The sequence below is a fragment of the Magallana gigas genome, chromosome 2, assembly GCF_963853765.1.
Source record: "Magallana gigas chromosome 2, xbMagGiga1.1, whole genome shotgun sequence".
Classification (NCBI taxonomy): domain Eukaryota; kingdom Metazoa; phylum Mollusca; class Bivalvia; order Ostreida; family Ostreidae; genus Magallana; species Magallana gigas.
Window position 1 is genome coordinate 2,527,419 of NC_088854.1, and position 6,000 is coordinate 2,533,418.

The following is a 6,000-nucleotide window of genomic DNA, read 5'->3' on the forward strand; positions in this document are numbered from 1 at the left end:
GAAACATTTAAAAGATTTACACATTCTTTTCATTCCAATGTATAAAAGTCATAAAGAATAACGCATTATACAATATCTAGGATTGTCTGTTTTCTCTTCATAACCGCCCAAATCTATTATGCATTCACGCCCAGCTAATAGACAAACCGTATTACAGTTCAGAACTGCTCCAGGGGTAATTAGTTTAATTGTGTTCTGACTTTCCTTTTTACATATGCATATTATCTTGAAATACAAGTACATGTGAAAAATTATAAATAAACAAGACTTGAGTATTTAATCAAACCTTTTTCAGTGAAAACTGTAGAAGTTTAAAATGCATTTCTTTTTAAAAATTCAGTCGTGTAATACTGTTTAAGTAACATATTTCCTTCACAATTTTCTGTCTGAAGTATTTCCGTGAATTGCGGGTGACTGCACGGTTTTTTTTTTATTATGCTTGCTTATCTTCGCGAGAATAAAGTAACTGCCTAATGTATTTTCTTCCTTTTCACAAACTTTTAATGTATGCATAACATGAATGGATGGAAGAGTCATGGAGTACACTTGACATAACAACCAAATGGAGATTCGCAGAAGTACTTGTGGAAATTATAACCTTTGACTTAAAAAGCTGCACAGTAGCATAAAAGTAATGTTTTTGTTTACAAAGAGTTCAAAGATTTGTTTTGTTTTGTGGTTGGTCTTTTTTTGGTGTGGTTTTTTTTTTTTGGGGGGGGGGGGGTGTTTTGTTTTTACAGAATTAACCCATGATTTAAAAGATGATAAAAATGTGAGATAAACCAATACTTTAATAATGATAATATGATATTATACCCATTGAATTTTAAAAACTGCACAGTAGGATAAGAGCAATGTCTTTTCTGTTCAAAAGTGTTCAAATGCTTTCTTCTAAATCAAGTCCTTGCAAATAAAATGCTTGTTTATTGCTGTTGTTGGGTGTTTTCTTTGAGTGGGGTGGGGATGGGTGTTCGGTTGTTGTTTTTTACAGAATATATCCATGATTCTAGAGACGACAAAAGATTGACCACGAAACCTGTCTCTTTCAGTAGCACAGCTATTCAAAACTAGTTCAATAATTTTAAATACTTCAGAAAAGAATTCTCCCCCTTCGCTTCATCTCTCGAAATAGGTACATTAAATAACATTTGGCACATATTTAATTGTCCATTCCATAGAATTATTTATCAGCAAAAATTTAAAAGGCTTCAAATGTTTCTTTATTAGAAGAAAGGGGCTGATGATGACCTCTAACTTAGATCAGTTGTTTAATCATTAAGTCTTTAAGTTAGTAAGATTTGACCAATGGAGATACAAATTAAAGGATGATAGACTTTCTCTGCTGTCGTTTACTAAAATTTATTTGAAACAAAATTATTTTTTTCCTCATTTACCTGCATAGAAGTTTTGATCAAGATTTACACACTTTACTTCAGAGTACAATATCAAGAACTTTGTGTCTAGCTCCCGGGTCAAGTATTCTACCCCGGTAAAATCACTAACTGTAATGACGCATATTCTCTGCTGCATTGCATTTAAAACACTTTTTTGCCAATGCATTATTCAACGAAAATTTAATAAAAATTCAAAATGAATTTTTTTAGAAAAATAATTGTAACTCTTATTACCAAAAAGAAACTTACAAACATAACAGATAAGTATTTATTTTCGAAATTGTTTTAACTGCAATTTGGATTTAAGACCAGCACATTATATATGAAAAATGATCAGATAGCCAAATAAACGGACATTTTTACACAGAATTGTGTATACGGCACAAATCATACTCGAAGCTTTGCCTTAAAATGAAATGTTACGAACAGTTGATGTATCAAAGACAGTTTGGTGTGAAGTTTAGGAGTAAGGGATTATTAGCATTCCAGGTTAAATCAAGGGTGTACAAGGGTTACCCTGGGTTGTATTTCATACACCCTGAGGCCGTAGGGTTGTATGGATTACAACCCGAGTTAAATCTCCGTACACCCTTGATTTGCCCTGCATAACGAATTTATATCATATGTAAACCAAAAAATCTGTTTCCAATGTCCAATCAAGGGTTTATCAAAGGAAAGAATTCAATATTTATTAGTCTTATGCGATATAAAATGGATTAGGGTATTTTACGGGTTTTTTTTTTAATTAAACTTCAATTCAACTTAAATTTCACGACACGTAATTTACCGCCGGATGAAGTCAGTTGTACGGAAAATTACACCCGGATCATTAGCCAATCAATTCTTAGGAAATCTTACGAAATAATATCATTTACTATTGAAATGTTTTGATTTCAATGATTCTTAAATTAACCGATGGTCCTATCTGCAAAGAAGATGTCATTTTTCATAACTACCCGGTAGTAGGATAGAGATGTTGACTTTCTTTACTTTTAATTGTTGATGCTCTTGTAAAAAAAAATATTATACCAAGATAATAACCAAAATATGCCTGTTGTAGTAAAATTCAGCCAATAAAAGTAATAATGTTTTACAATGTGGACGTCTCATCTCAAAGAATATGCATAGTATAAAGAGGATAAAGTATTTCATGATGTAATGTTGGTACAATCTATCGTTTTGTTCAAAGAATTAAGAATTTTTAATTTGACTTCATCGCATCAGAAATATTATACAAAATACGTATTTATAATTTTACTAACGAGCATTATTGATTTTAAAGAAATTTTAATCTTAGTATTGTCATCTAATTAGACATGGGTATTGCGATTGCTGTAACATACCAAGAACAAAACATATTATGTGATTCAAGGCAAGAAAGCAAAACAATTTTGTGCAAATCGAGTAGTTTAAGTTGATAACATGAACAAATAATTCATTTGATTTTATTGTGATTTGCCATATCATCTTAACAATTCAATTATCGAATTCTCAAGTATTAAATTTTTAATCCATAAATAAGCATGGTCCATTTAGGTTTAGTTTTTGGCAATGTTTAAACCATCGCCTCCTCATAAATCTAGAAATTATCATTGGTCAACGACTTTAGAGTAAAACGAATATCCACTGTGGCTGAAACAGATATCTTCTACAAAAAGCGACTTATAGTGAAACTCAGTGAGCATGATCTATGAGAATGGTAAGACCAATGAGGTTAAAAAGATTCATTTAATATAATAGATTTTGTAAATTGTAAGTTATAGTTGTCTCTGTAAAATAAATTAATATTGCGAAACATAATAGTAAACTTGTTAAATCTTTATGATGTTTTACTACTAAACAAAAGCAGAAAACTTTGTTTCCTGCTGAGTATATTTAAAAGAATGAAATTTGCATTAACTCAGCTTTTACCAATTATGAATTACCAACTGACGAATGCTCTTAACTTGTACCATACCAGTTGTTTAATAACTTATAAAACCGTAGAATATTAATTTCGTAACAAGTGTCTTTGTGTTTGTTTACTTGGTTACAAAAATAAGGCTACTGAAAAGAATCTACATGTAATTGTATTAGTATATCATGCTCCCCTGAACATGTTGTCAAATGTTGTAGTTTTTGCCTTCACAGAACAAAATACTTCCAGAAAATATAATTTAATCTGGTTAGGTGCCTAGATGAAAAAAGGCACATAAAATCGTTTAAAATTACTCCAAATCTCGACCATTTTAAAGTGAGACGATACTTTTGAGAATGATTGTTACAAAAATAGTTGACGCGTCACTTTATCATAGTTAACAAATGGTAGTGGAAAGGGTGAAAAAGATAAATACGCTAATGCAAAAAGTAAGAGCTTGTTTTCAAAAGCATACTTAGATACAAAATAGACGATCTTAAAACAAAATCAACAGGCGATATTGCTTGTTTTTTATAAAATCCAAATTCGCTTTAAAACATGCTTAATACAGCGTTCAATTTTTTTGCAGAAATTCCTGGAAAATCATGGATAATTGTGTTTGGAAAAAATAAAAAACATGACTTCACACCGATGGTTATTTGGGAACAATCATACCCATGCAGAATGATTATAACCATCTTGGCATTATCAAAAAACTGTAAACCTATAAGTCTATCACTGGAACAAAAGAAGCATGTGACAAAGGCAAATGCTCATATTATGCAGTAAACATTTTCTTCTGAAAACTATAACCAAGTAACCCGTGTAAATCTTTAAAAATTGGCATCACCCTCTACGCTACGCTATGGATGTGGAATCTGGAGTAAACTGTAGAATCATTGGTAAATAAATGAATTTCAACATTTTATAGTCAAAGACATTCAAGTCGGGAAAACATCCAAACAGTCAGATATTTGCGAAATTCTGGTAGGTCTGGTCTAAGAGACATCACATAAGAAATTGATGAGGAGAAATTACTATGTTGGGGGGATAACTTTATTGTTTCTAACTCGTCAAACTTCTGTTTTGTTTACATATTTGTACGACAAGCGAGATAACTTCTTTGGAAATGTTCTCAATTCTCAATTCGTAGCAAAATTTTTTTTGTTACGAATTGTTACGAATTATGTAAAAAATATCTTATTTTTCTTTGGAAATTGGTATCTTTCCAAACAAAACTGAATTGAAAATACCACAAAAATCGTCCGTTACGAAAGTCGCCAATGGACAGTTTAACTTTAGCTTTCTTGATTCCGTAAAACAAATATCTTATGAATTGTTTTTACATGATATGTACAATACATTGAAGGGATTTAGTAACAATATGGTAATAGCACAAATGACTATGTAGTGCAGTAATGATATTATTAGGGAATGTACAACACATCGATTTGATTACAACAATTGTTGAAAATCATATCTATCATTACGTAGTTTGAAGGCATGGTGCAAGAACTTCCTCAAGTTACAAAGGTTTTTAACATCACATTTTTTCCTTGATATTTGACACCCAATGTGATATATTTTTCAATTTTTTTTCACACTCTTGTAACATTGTGTTTAAGCATGATCTACCAACCTTCAACGGCAATCTGCCGTTTCAAAAAACACCATAGACGTATTTGTATTTTTTCTTACACACAGAACATTTTTATGAATTCTAAATGTATTTTCTCAATGTCACACACTGTGGTTTTCCCACACTTCACATCCGTAAGTCATAATTCTACTTTCATAAATGTTGTCAAAGAGAGGAACCAAAGTTTTAACATTTGAATTAAATTGACTACCTTTAGATCTTAGACAGAACATTGCTCTTCTGTCTTTACCGGCTAATTGTTTGTGTATAAGATTAAATTTCCATGGCAGTTAAAAAAACAAAACATCAATTTATCTACAACTTCGATTTGGTCAGTATGTATATGTCATTTTTCGTTTTAATGGATGTTATCTCCATTTCTGAATACATCAATTTTTTTATTTTTTCTTGTCATTAAATACAACATATAAACAACATTTTATCAATCAAAATATAATAGATGCGATAATAATGACATTATTAGCATTGACAAAAGTAGCCACAGAACATGTGCTGGTAATAATATAAAATATCTAAATTAGGTCGTATGCATACATCTTTATGAAATGATAGACATTTTCTTTTTTAAGTTACATTTTACGGTACATGTATATTGCTTTAAAAAAAGAAAATAGTGGTAATAATAATAATAAAAATAATAATAGGGTTTATCACCGAGTACTACTAAATAAATTTGAAGAATTCTAACAGTAAATGTAGATATATGCTGTCTATAGGGATCACCACTTCTTCGTTACAGTTCATTCACATACCCTATAGACAGCGCTACTGGAGGACTGGTTTCCTCTCAGTAGATATTTTATTTATAAATGTATAATTTTATATAACATAAGTTTACATATAGTAGTATTTTACAACATACGAGCAAAATCAGTGATATAACTTGCTCTAGATTTGTACTTCAAACGTAAAACAGATGCGTAATTTAACAGAGATAATTTGATATGCGTCTTAAGACCTTCTTCGTTTTCATCTATTTTTTCTAATCTATAATACATTTTATACTTATATATTCTCAATGCTATTAAGGATATTAAAAAATTTAATGT